Below are 13285 nucleotides of genomic sequence, written 5' to 3' on the forward strand. Positions count from 1 at the left end.
AAGGTCAAAGGCAGAAAATAAAAAAGGCAAAAGTATGTGTGTGTGTGTGTGTGTGTGTGTGTGTGTGTAATAAAGTGGTACCCATCAATGGGAGAATGACTGAACAAAAGGGTGGCTTATGGAAACCATGAGAAATGACCAATATGAAGAGCCTGAAGAAATATAGGAATATTTGTATGAACTATTGCAGAGAAAAACAGGCAGAATCAAGATTATAGTAAAGGAAACAAAATGAGCACTCAAATGAAATTTTTGCAAAAAAAAAAAAAAAAAAAAAAAAAACAAGGACCTCCCTCTTTCAGCAGAAGGGGAGAAGAAATGTATGGATATGGCCATTGTATACACTGACAGACATGGGATGCTTTTGACACAAGCAAGGTCTGAGAGAGAAGTGTGCTACCTGGAAATAAGTGACATAAAGTAAAAGACAACAACATCCATTTGGTTAAAATTATGGTAGTTGTCACCTTTTAGATTCGTTTATGGTACCCAAGAACCATGAAGGGGGAGCTCTTGCAGTGGGGACAATAGAGAGTACAGATCAGTAATTTAGAACAACATGAACAAAACAATCAGCCAGCCAGAGACTCCTAGAAAATAACAGCTGCTACTTGGAGTGTGAAAGTACTTTAAATACAAGATCTCATTGGATCCTCACAACTATCTCATGGTCTCACCCAAGGAAAGCTGGCAGGAGCCTCAGAAAGCCATGTAGGCCAAGCCCTTTGTTGTACAGTGAGCCGTTTGGTTCAGAGGGGCTCCCAAATTTGCCTGCTTTCAAAGCTGACACATGGCAGGTCTGATTCCTAGCTCACTAACTTTCTGTCCTCTGCTTCCATCAGCTTTTGCACACAAGTCTGCAAATACTGTTGGGTTCAGCACCTACTACGCACAAGGCAGGGCCAAGTAAAGCCCTTTTGTTTTTAAGGGGTGGAGAAACGCGGCCATGTTTATAGGCAGTGGGGAAAAAGCCAGCAGATAAGAGACAAGGCAGGGAGGGAAGGAAGGGAAGGATGGAGGGGGAGGGGGGAAGGGGAGGAAGGAAGGGAGGGATGCAGGGGGGAAAGGGGGGACGAGGGAGAGAGAGAGAGAGAGAGACTGAGGGGGCAGGGGGGAAGGAAAGAGGGAGAGGGGAAAAACAGAGAGAGCAAGGGAAGGAGGAGGAGAGAGAACAGAAGAGAAACTAAGTCAGAGGAAGAATAAAGATCCAAAGGCACAAGATACTGGAAACAATGGGAGGAAGTGGGATGGATCAAAGGTCCAAGCAGAATCTAAACAGAGAAAAGACCACCTCTTCATCTTAGATGAAACAAGGAGAAGATGGGGCTAGGAGTGAGGAGGTGGGGAGCTTTTCCAGATAGGGAAGAAAAGGGAAGCCTTGATTCCATGGCTTGGATTTTTTCCCTCCCTCTCTGTCTGTGTCTGTGTCTGTCTTCTCTCTTTTTTTTTCTGTCTCTGTGTCTGTCTCTCTTCTCTGTCTCTGTCTCTCTCTGAAATCCCTCAAAAAGCTTCCAGTTTGAATCTGTCCACTCTGGAGGAGCTCTGCAGTCTCAACTCCTGCCCCGGGGTGTCAGGGCAGAAACAGTAATGTGGAGCTGCCACAGATTTCCCCCCCTCCTCAAATATATGACTTGAAGTCACTGTACATTTTCAATGCAGAACAAGAAAAATAAGCAGACTCCTGTACCTCATCAAGCCATTAAATCATCTTTAACATGATAAGTCTGTGAGTAACTGGTCTGTATGGCACAGGCAGTTCCCAATTTACTACCAGATCATATTCCAAAAATGGACTTTATAAGGCAACTGCTTGGAACTGGGACCTCATTTTCCTATAAGAACAAAATTATAAAAGGCCGTTTAAAAGTCCCAGGCTGACCCACAAAAACCTAACTCATAATATGGCTCAACAAGAATACTAATATTATTTCAATATACCAAACTACCATTTCAGAAAAGTATTTCTATTGAAAAAAAAAAGATTTTTAAGTCCATTCAGGACTTGGGAGACAGTGGAAAATGGAGTTGGATTCAGAGTCAGAAGATCTGCTTCTGTCACTTAGCACCTCTGTGGACTTAGCCAACTTCTTTCATCACATTGAGACTCAGTTTCCCCATCTGTAAAATGAGGGAGGGAGATGGCCTAGATGGAGAGTGAGGATCTCCCTACTAGCTTAGCATCAGTGAAGCTTCAAACCTCTAATAGATGAGACAATACCATTTTCTGTGAGCCCATTTACAGCCACAGGTATTTCTTTCTCATCAGGAACAAGGTGTCCCATGTTTTCGGACCTTTTCAGTGTCTCAATCAGTTACGTGCCTTTTTTTTTTTCCTTTTCTCTCCCAAAAACTGTTATTTGGCAAATGGGATGGCTCTCTGGGAGAGAGAGAAAGAAAGAGGCATGGGATATTCTAGTGGTGATGGAAGAAATAGAAGATATCAAGAAAAACTTATTTTAAAAAGTGGGGGGAAATGTCCCTGCAATCCTCCTCCTAAGTTACTCAGTCCCCTTTCATCTTTCCTCACCTTGGAAGTTCAAGCTTGTGTCCAAATAACTTTGCACTAAATGAGACTACACATCACCAGTCCTAACAAGCACATTAAGCAGATACCTAATAAAGCCTAAGTTTTTTTTCCCCTCACCATTTTTATTTTGGATTTGTTTTGAGGGAGGGAAGTGGATTTTAGCATATTTTTATTTATTTCATTAAATATTTCCCAATTACATTTAAATTTTTAAAATATTCATTTTTTTAAATTTTAAGCTTCAAATTCTCTCCCTTACCTTCTCCCGCCCTTTAAAAAGGCAAACAAAAGGATATTGACTATATATGTGAAGTCTCACAAAACATATTTCCATATTAGCCATTTTGCACAAGAAAAAACACATACAAAAAAATCCAAGAAAAATTCAAAAAGTGAATAATGTATTGAGCATCATAGCTCAAAACTCTCTCTCTCTCTCTCTCTCTCTCTCTCTCTCTCTCTCTCTCTGGAAGTGGATAGTATTTTTTCATCATGGGTCCTTTGGTAATTAAGCCATTTTCTTAATAGACTATTTCCCCCAGCTCGGAAATGTAGCTCATAGCCAAATACTTGCACGAAGCCAAAATAATCAGAAGCAAGTGGCTTGGGTGGCCAGAAGACTGATTCATTGTGGTTTTCGCTGCCTTTGGAGTCGCTCAGAGAGTCAGTATCTGGCACCCAGAAGAATAAGCATTAAAAAATGCTTGTGGACAGTTCAAAAGTTCTGTTGGGTTTTTGGTTTTGTTGATTTTGTTTCTTTGGTCGTTTGCTTGCTTTTTTTAATGGTCAAGAAACCTGGTTGGAAAGAAAAGACCAGAAACAGTGTCTTTTTCCAGTCTTCTACCTAATTTTCCAAATGCTCACTGAAGAGAGAGAACAAGCCTTGGGAGACCCTACATCTCCTAGTTCAAACCCTTCCTGTCACTAAGAATCGAAGGCTCCCAAAGGCTCCGAGTTCCAGCCAAATAGAACCTTAGAAATCTAGTCCGAGTCCCCTTCCTCATTTAGCAGATGTGGGAGGAATGGAAGTCTCAAAGAGGTTGAACTGTGCTCCCCCCTGGGGAGTAAATGGGAGATCAGGAAGTCCAAATCAAGCCCTCAGTCCACATCCTGCCCTTTCTCCAGTGTCCCTCTGTTTGTAGACCACTCAAAGGTGCTCCCGTCCCTTCTCATACATCATCTTGAGTTTCTATCCCATGAGAAAAGCCTTTAAAGCCAACTGCCAGGCCCCTGAGGACAGAAGTTCTGGCTTGGGTGTATTCTGGGAAAATGCCCAATCTTCAATTACACAGAAGAGTTTCTAGGAAGAAACTAACTTTCTAAGGAAAAAAGAAACACCATCACCACACAAGCGTGTGCTTCCCACTGGTCAGAGTTATCACACGAGTGCCCAGACGTTAAATCAGCACCAGCCCAGTGGGGGCTTGTGGAGAAAACCCAGAATGCTAATGCTACCTTACCGAGAGGGCAGGACAGCCCCACGTAGCCCAGAATTGTCCCCAGGGGCAAGCCGAGACTCAAAAGAATGGAGACTGGGCAGGAGGGGGGCGATGTTTCAGGGGCCCCAAGGTCCCTGCCTATAGTGCTGGAGATGTTCCCCCCCCCAAGAGAGACCTTCTCGGCTGTCACAGCACCTCCAAATCCTGGAACAGGCGACACAGCCAACACGTCACAACCAGAGAGACTGGGTGCAAAGTACCAATGGCCCTGGGAGGGGAAAGCTGTTGACTTTTTTCTCTCCACCCTGAGGCGTGTGGCTCAACATATCAGCTCAAGAGCCGACGACAGTCTGACAGTCCCGGTGAGGGCACACAATAAGCACTTAATAAGTGCTTAAAACTAGGACAGATTGGCCAAGGCCAAGGGGCAAGTGTTTTGGCCAGTGCTTAGCCAAATTAAATGCTTGTTGACTGAATGAGCAATGCATTTCAGAACTGCCCCGGTTCTGGTTCTAAAAAACCCTGAGCATCCCCCACCCCCAGCAGCCATGAATAATTCAAGAAACATTTAGACCTGGCCACTCACTACCCTGAGCAACCCAGGAGAAACACAGTCTCCCCAGAACTCACTTTTCTCCTCCATAAAATGAGCCAGCCCGGCTGGAAGGCCCCCAGGGTCCCTTCCTGTCAGCTCTAATCTACCATCTCAAAGCTCTCCAAAGTCAATCTAATTAATTTCCACTAGACCAGGAATACCCATCCATAGCCCGTGGTAACTGTCAGTCCCTCACCGTGTTCTCTCCACTCCCAAGCCTGCAAAATTGTCCCAGGACCTCGCCTGCCAAGAGCTGCCAGATGCACTTAATAACCCCAGGGAGGAAGCCTGCGCACTATCAATCTCCCCCTCCCTAACAGCATCACAAATCTTGCTAGTCGTGATGCTCTGTAGTTGGCGTCTGTCCCACCATCTCTATTCTTTATTCTCAGAAAACTGGGGAGAGAGAAGGGAGCGGGGCAAGCCGGGGAGCTCCTCCTAGTGGAAGAGTTCGAGTTGGCAGGAACCCTCCCAGTCCAACTCCTTTATTTTACAAATGGGGAAACTGAGGCACGGATAATCGGTGACAGGGGCAAGATCTGAATCATGCTCTTCCTGATTCCATATCTGGCACTGCATTCGCTTCCCTCCCAACGTTCAAATCACTAACACCTTCACCTAAAGGAATTGAATCTCTTTGGCCTTCCTTGAAGGGAGGGTCCAGGAAGAGAAAGCGGAGGTTGGCGAAGAAGGGACCCAGAATGAAAAAGGAGTGGAGGACATGGCCATAATTTTGCCTGGGGTCACCCGACCCAAAGGAGCCCTTTTGAATCTGGGTTCACGTGATGAAACCTGCTACCCATCTCCTGCCCGCTGCTGAGCTCAGTGTTCGGAACAAGATGTGTTTGGAGACATGATGAATATGGGAATTTGCTTTGCTTGGCTACGAACAGGCAGCCCGCAGAAGGACCTGACCTCAAATCCAGCCCAAGACCCTTGGGTGCCGTGTGACACCGGCCGAGTCACCCGAGCTCCTCACCTAGAAAATGGGGGTGATAACAGCACCGACATCCCAGGGGTGTGAGGATCCTGAGCTATCTGTAAAGGATTTTGCAAACCTAAGCTGTTCTATTCATTCGAGCTAGTATTTGTTACTAGGGGTTTGTAAGGGGAAGGAGAAAAGACTTGTTCATTGGGAAAAAAATACAATTTAACAAATTTTAAAAAACTCACAAAACTGGGATCTTTAGAAGTGTTGGATCCCCACGTTCTAGGAGAACTCCAAGGCCAGACTGAACCTAATCCAAGCCCCCAGTTCTACCCAATTCCCTTCTAGGCCATTGTTACAGGTGATCATCTAGCCTCTGGCCGAACACATCCCATGATGGAAAACCTGCCATTTCAAAAAGTGGCCCAAAAGAAAGCCTTTCTCCCATGGGGCAGCGGGAAGGGCTCTGGACTTGGGGTCGGAAACAATAGGTTTGGGTACTGGTGCAGTCATTTACTTACTAGGGGGTCTTGGGTGAGGAAGGGGGGTGGGCCAAACACCCTGGAAAATCCTGTCTTCCGACCCCAAATCGGAGGTCTTGGGATCTCCAGTGAAACCAAATGCTCTTCCCTTGAAACGATGCCCACTGATGCCAGATCTGCCCTATGGATCACAGCAAACATAAGTAACGTTTTTTCTCTACAATGGCTCGCTGGTGCTGAAAGGGCATTGATTCTGACAGAAATGTCTTCTCCTCCCTTTCTCTCTCCCATGCTCCTCTCCTGCTTACATGTGGGGTCCTCAGCCAACCCTCCACCCTGGATTCTCTGGTTCCGTTCTAATGTGTGGTATCCAGGACTGAACCAGCACTCCGGACATGTTCCGACTGGGTCTGAGGCTAGAAAAAGCATTTCCTTCCTTTGTCTGGACGCCCCGCAATGTATATAATTCAAGACCACATCGTGATGTGGCCTTGCGCTAAAATGCCGGGCCATTCCCCAAGAACCGGTCTGGCCACATCTCCTTTTAAAGCTCAGGCACAAGTCACCCTATGGTGTTTTTTTTCTTGGAACCCAAGGGTTCAGGGCTTTCTATCAACTCTTTGAGGCCCGTTTCCTCATTTGTAGAATGGGGAGCTTGGAGGAGATGATCTCTAAGGTTCTTCCCAGCTCTCAGTCTAGCAATGAGATGACGACAAGGATCTATTCCAATTCAATTTCAGTTTGAGAGCTTGCTTGGAAAAAGCCTCAGAGTCAGGAAGCCATGGCTTTAGCCTGGCCTCTGTCTGGCACATACCAGCTCTGTACAAGCCACAAGCTCTCAGTGCCTGAGACTATGGTCTGAGACTCTTAAAAGAGTAGAAGAGGTGACGGCCCTGTCCCCTCTACGGATGACAGGGAGGAAAACCACCTTTGGATTGTAGAACTACAAGGGACTTTGGGGGTCATTCAGACTACCTCCCTCCCCACTTTGCAGATGAGGAAACTAAGGCCTGCAGACATGAAATAATGTGTTCAAGGCCATGCAGGCAGCAAGTGGCAGAGCTGAGACTGTCCAGAGCTTCTGATCCCAGAGACAAGGCTCCTTCCACAACGGCCCTCTCGTGAAATGATGGCTAAGCCAAATGGCAGAACCATCTCGGAGCACTCGGCTCCCGCCATCCCAAATGCTAGAGTCTCAGCCCTTCAGAGGCTCCCAAAAAGGGCTCTTCATGATGTGTTCAAGGAGGGGCACTCACAACCACCTCTGGAGGCAGCCCGTTCCATTTGTGGACGGGTGCAGACTTGAGCTTATGAAAAACTATTATCACCAGACTCCCTATTTTCAGAAGAAGCAGTTGGAAGGCTGGACCCAGGGCAATTAGAACATGGTTCTGAGCTGTTCCCCTCACGTCTCTAAACACTCGTCTCTTCATCTGTAAAATGGGGATGCTAATAGTACTTTTGAAGAGACAGCTAGGTGGCACAGGAGAAAAAGTGAATGGAGACTGGAGTCAGGAAGCCTGAGCTTCAGCTTCTTCCTAGCTATGGGATCTTAGGCAAATCACTTCCCCTGTCTGCCTCGGTTTCCTCAACTGTAAATTGGGAATATGACAGCACCTAATTCCCTAGGTCATCGTAAAGATGAAACGAAATCCTATTTGTAAAGCTCGGGCATTTAATACATCTCTGTTTCCTTCCTTCCTTCACCGGTTGTTGTGAGAAACAAATAAGATCATATACAAAGCACTTGGTGATTCTTCTTCTTCACCCAAAGCCCTTAATAAACTCGGATATAAATGAGCAGCGGGCAGAGCCCCACGGCGCGCGCCACTATACTTCTCTGTAGCTTCCTATCCATCCATCCATCAACAGAGGGCTAAATAATCCTATTCTTCTGTCTTACTCACCAAGAGAGCATCAAGTCTTCCAAATGTCCTGCAAACATTCTGCTGCCACTAGTCTAACAGGTATCATTAGGACCATAACAACACCCTCAAAAAGGAACTAGGTTGATTCGGGTTTGGCTCCTTCTTGGGGTTTTTGGTCTCTGCTTTTGTCATCTGATGGATGCTCTGCGTACACCACGGAGTCATTTCAGGATATAAGCCCCACTTCCATTCCCACCTCCCATGAGCACTCACTTGCCGCAAAATAAAAACAGTTAAAGCAAAATTAAGGACACATGGATGCGGAGAACAGTTCATGGGACCCAGTGCCCTCCTCTTTCCTGACAGGGAGGAAGCGGAGCCCGAATTGTTCTTCATGACTGATGGCTCTGGGGGGTCCCCACGTCCAGCCTGGGGTCCCTACTCTGCCTCGGACACACAATAGCTCCGAGACTCCGGGCAGCCGCTCTCCACGATTGTGACTTGCAGAGCAGGAGACTTGCTCCCCCCACCTTTCTCCTCCCCTACCCCTCCTTTCCTGGGTTCCCTGGCTCAGCTTCTCTTTCCCTCTCCCCCCTTCAGGGTTCCCACCCTTCAGTTCTCTATCTGCATTGGGCAGCGTTCCCTCCCCAGGACTTCGGTATATTCTGGTCCTTCTCCCCCAAATCTGCGGGATCCCAAATCCGCATCTACTACACTGGGGTTTATACCCCCAAAAAAGAGCTCATAGATCTATTAAACTAGGGCTTCGATGCCAAGAAAGGCAGGAGCCTTTTTCTAGTGGAAATTTTCTTCTTCCCCAAGAAGCTCCCGCCGCACCTCTGGGTGCTCGGATCAGGCTGGCTGGGGCTGGAATCCCGGAGATCTAGCTGGCGGGAAGCCAGCCCCGGGGCTAAAAAGGCCCCCGGCCACGGCTGGCAGGCTCCGCGCCCCAAGACCGTCGGTCTGAGGGCCAAAAGGGGATAGAGCCTGCGGCCCCTCCCCAAGTATTATTTCTCAGCACCAGCGCTCAGGCAGGCAGGCAGGCAGGCAGGCGCCTCGCGCTATCCCGCTGCCCGGGAAGCCTCCCAACTTTACCTGGGCCGGGAGCGGGGAGGATGAGGAGATGCCGTCAGCCGCTGAGGTCCTCCCGAGGGTCGGAGATCCGGAGGGGATGGGCCGGGCGCGGGCAGGCCCCGGGCCGAGCTGTGCCGAAAGGGAAGGAAACGGCCGAGTCAGCCCAGGTGGGTGCCGGCCAACGCTCCCCTTCCCCTCAAAGGGCACATTCATACGGCGGCGCTGAGGGGTGGGGCCCGGAGCGGCCCGGAGAGCCCGGAAGGGGGAAGAGGGAAAAGATGAGCTAAAGCAGGGAGCCCTGCAAGGGACGGGACTGGACGGAGAGAAAGAGGAAAAAGAGCCAGGGGAGGCTGGGAACGGAACCTGGAAAAGGGCGAGGGGGTGCGCCCTCCCAGCACAGTAGGGCTCCAGCTCCAGACCTGGAAGGGCCCCCTTGAGGTAACCTCCTCCAAGCCCCTCCTCGTACAGGAAAGGAAACTGAGACCTGGGCAGAGGAGCCACTTCTCCCGAGTTTCAGAAGCAGGTCAGGGGCACAGCCGGGCTTCCTTCCGACTGACCCCGACGCTCGGGGCGGCCATGGGTGGGGAAACCCGGGACTCCAAAGCTCCGGGAAGAGGGGACAGGGAAGGACGGAGAGCGGAGAAAGAGGGAGCGGGAGGGAAGAAGTCCGACGGGCAGCGGAGGAAAAGGGCGGAGGGAGAGCGGAGCCCGAGCAGCGGGAGCGGAAGGGGAGGGCGGGCCAGCCAGGGCAGCGGCCCGGGGCCAAGCGGGGATGGAGCGGCTGGGACGGGGCGGAGGAGGCGCCAGATCGGGGCTGCCCGCATCACCTGGCTGCGGACGCGGGGCACGGGGGCTACGACGCCAGGGGCCGGGGATCGGCGGGCAGGGCTGCCTCCTCTCTGCCTCTCTCGGCTCCGGCGCGGGCAGGTGGGTCGGGTCTCTCGGCCAACTCCGGCTGCGGCTGACCGCCTGTAGCTGGAGTCCCAACCTCTCGCTCCTACCGGGCGGGCGGAAAGAGACACGACTTTCCAAGGAGCGGGGCGGGGCGGCCCCTTTAAAGGAGAGCCCGGGGACTCCGCCCCTTGACGCGCGGAGAGGCCCCGCCCCCGCCTCACCGCGCTCCCACACGCCATTGGACGAGCCTCGGGCCTCCTCCCCCTCCCGGCTGCGGGCAGGCTCCACCCCCGCCCCGTCCCGACGGCTGGGACCCACTGGATTTCAAATGCCCACTTGTCCGTGTGCGCGCGTGCCCGCGCCCCCCAGTGTGGCCCGTGGGTGCTCGGATAGATGTGGGAGGCTCTGCCGGGCTTCGACGGGGATCCAACACAGCCTTTTGGGAAGTTCCCCCCCCAGGGTTTGCCAAAACAAGCACCTGCCTACCCGCAAGGTGCGAGACTCACACCGAAGCTAGGGTGCCGGCTCTCACTCAGCTCCCCCGGATCCCGGCCCTCGGCCCTCAGCCTTTCTCCAAGCCCTGCTCCTCCTGGTACTCTGAGAGCCTCCCCATATATGCACCCCCAGCCCCGCTCCTCCTGGCACCCGAGAACATCCTCACACATGCCCGCCTAGCTCTGTTCCTCCTGGCACCCAGAGAGCATCCCCACACACGCCTGTCCAGCCCTGCTCCTCCAGGACCCTATTTCCTGCTTCACTTCCATGTGGCTGGATTTCCGACACCACCTGCTGGGCAGGATTTGGCTTGGCTGTGTTCTCCAAAGGCCCAGGACTAGGCCCGCTCACCAGAATGTCACCCCTCGGCCCCTACACAAACACATCAGGTGGCGGGGGCTAAAGCCAAGTGGAATACCTCAATGCAAAGTAGCGGAGGCCTCGGAGCAACCGGACTATGCTGGGAGAGCATCCCGTAGCAGGCCTGGGTAAGAGCACTGGTTAAAAACTTCCCAATGAGCCGGGAGCACTTCGTTCTTCAGCCTTGACAAACTGCGGCAGCGGGCCAGCCTTCTTTCTGGGAACAGAACTGGGATATCTGGTAAACAAAGGCAGGCCTCCATGCACTGGAACAAGCAAAGTACGGACCTAGCTCTTTCGAGTTAGCAAAGCTCTATGCTACCCTTATCTCCCAAGATCCCCATAACACCATCTGGGGAGGAGGGTACTACAGAAGGGTTACTATCTCCCCTTGACAACAAAGAAATAAGGTTTGGAAAGGTGGTCACATAGATTGCCCAGGGCCACAAAACAAGGTGGAACCGAAACTCTCGTCTCCTTGGCAATCCGTTCCCCCGAGCTTCCTCTCTGGCCAGCCTATGCCGGGTGCTGGCTCCTCGGTGCTTGGAAGGGAGCTAGAGAGGCCATGGAACTTTTTGCCGCTAGAATTTACAACCATGAGCAGCATAGATGGCTTTCGGTGTTCTAGGGACAGAGGGCCTGAAAGTCTACATGGAAACTCACAGTGGTACCCAAAGCACTTCCTGCTAAACTAGCCCTTTCCTGAATTGAGGAACCATTTGTACCAGTAACACTGAGTGCTCTACCTCCGTCAAAGTTTCATTTGCCAGCCTCAAATAGGGTTAGCCTGTGTAACTCTCTCCTGAGAAGTAAACGAGGGCCTCGGTGAAGATAATGGGGAACCATGGAGCGTTCCTGTGGCCCTACTTTGGGCTCCCTAGGTAGGCAAAGCAAGATTTGAATATACTCATTGACCTGTTTTGGCTAAGGTCCACACAATATAGAATCGTTTTTAAGTTAATCCAGATATGGTGGGATACTCATTTACAGAGAGTTGTATCTCTGAGCAAAAGGCCAACGGGGCCGTCCCACCCACACTAACAAAAACCATCAGGCAAATGGATAACCCCCTTTCTTTGCCAATCAAATCTGTCCAAACAAAGTCCTCAGAATCCAATGTTTCACAGTTACCTACAAATGGCTTCATAATGCGTCTGTGTTCATACTCATATTACGATAACAGGATGTCGGGTAAGGACATCTGTGTATCCATCAGCCCTCACTCTAGGAAAAACATGGTTTTGAATAGACCCGAACAAGAAATAATCCTAAGAAAAGAACGTTCTGCTCAGTGGCTGACTCACACTGGTGCAACACATTACTCTGCCTCTCCGTGTCCCAGGTAACTCTTAATTAAGACCTGGTTACAGACACAGGGCTGAGATGCATGGAGACGGAGAGCTTCCTACACAGAAGCAAACACAGGTTTAGAGAAACAAAAAAGGGATCCTCCTCTGCCCCCCCCTCCCCATGAATACTCTGTCTGGCCCTTTCTTATACCTACAAAAGGGCAGGTTTCCACATATGCATCTTAACAAGTAAGAAAACCATTAATCAGGCTGGGAAAACATGAGTCTAACCCGACTCTAACCCTAAATGCCTCCCGACTCCCGACTCCCGACTCTAACCCTAAATTCGCGCTGGAAACTGAGTGGATGTCCATCAGTTGGAGAATGGCTGAATAAATTGTGGTATATGAATATTATGGAATATTACTGTTCTGTAAGAAATGACCAACAGGATGATTTCAGAAAGGCCTGGAGAGACTTACACGAACTGATGCTAAGTGAAATGAGCAGGACCAGGAGATCATTATATACTTCAACAACAATACTAGATGATGACCAGTTCTGATGGACCAGGCCATCCTCAGCAATGAGATCAACCAAATCATTTCCAATGGAGCAGGAATGAACTGAACCAACTATGCCCAGAGAAAGAACTTTGGGAGATAACTAAAAACCATTACATTGAATTCCCAATCCCTATATTTATGCCCACCTGCATTTTGGATTTCCTTCACAAGCTAATTGTACAATATTTCAGAGTCTGATTCTTTTTATACAGCAAAATAATGCTTTGGTCATGTATACTTATTGTGTATCTAATTTATATTTTAATGTATTTAACATCTACTGCTCATCCTGCCATCTAGGGGAGGGGGTGGGGGGTAAGAGGTGAAAAATTGGAACAAGAGGTTTGGCAATTGTTAACGCTGTAAAGTTATCCATGCATATAACCTGTAAATAAAAGGCTATTAAAAAAAAAGAAAGAAAAAGAAAAAGAGATGCCACACTGTGGGTGCCCAGCCCAGTCCTGCCCTCTCCAGAAATCCTCTTTCTTTTCCTCTATCAAAGAAACTGATACAAACATTCCTGTCTTCTGTTATATTTGGGGAAATTGAGTTTTCCAACCGCGTTAGGTATCTCCCATTCGTGGCAGACTAGGATGCTGACCCTGAGTCTGCACACCTACCAACATCAACAACCATACAAAAGATTCTGCTTTGTCTCCTAGATGGAGACCTGGGAACCGGATACAAACAGGACACCTTCTTCCGCTGTTACTACACCCTTGTTACCTTTCTTAAGGGTACACCCTCATCTAGAGGTTAACATCAGCC

At 49.6% G+C, this 13285-nt stretch overlaps 1 protein-coding gene across 3 annotated transcripts in view; it reads right to left on the reverse strand.

The window, feature by feature from the left end:
* SYTL4 (synaptotagmin like 4) overlaps positions 1-9930 on the reverse strand; it is a 53457-nt gene extending 43527 nt beyond the window's left edge. For 2 of the 3 annotated variants that reach the window (XM_031944920.1, XM_031944918.1), the window contains exons 1-3: positions 9741-9930; positions 8935-9042; positions 6011-6152 (exon numbers count right to left, since the gene is read on the reverse strand). The gene's annotated coding sequence lies outside the window, so the exon portion shown is untranslated. The remainder of the gene's footprint in view (positions 1-6010; positions 6153-8934; positions 9043-9740) is intronic. The other variant, XM_031944919.1, reaches the window with a different exon arrangement.
* Positions 9931-13285: the final 3355 nt, after the last annotated feature.

Source organism: Sarcophilus harrisii, chromosome X, assembly GCF_902635505.1.
Source record: "Sarcophilus harrisii chromosome X, mSarHar1.11, whole genome shotgun sequence".
Taxonomy (NCBI): Eukaryota; Metazoa; Chordata; class Mammalia; order Dasyuromorphia; family Dasyuridae; genus Sarcophilus; species Sarcophilus harrisii.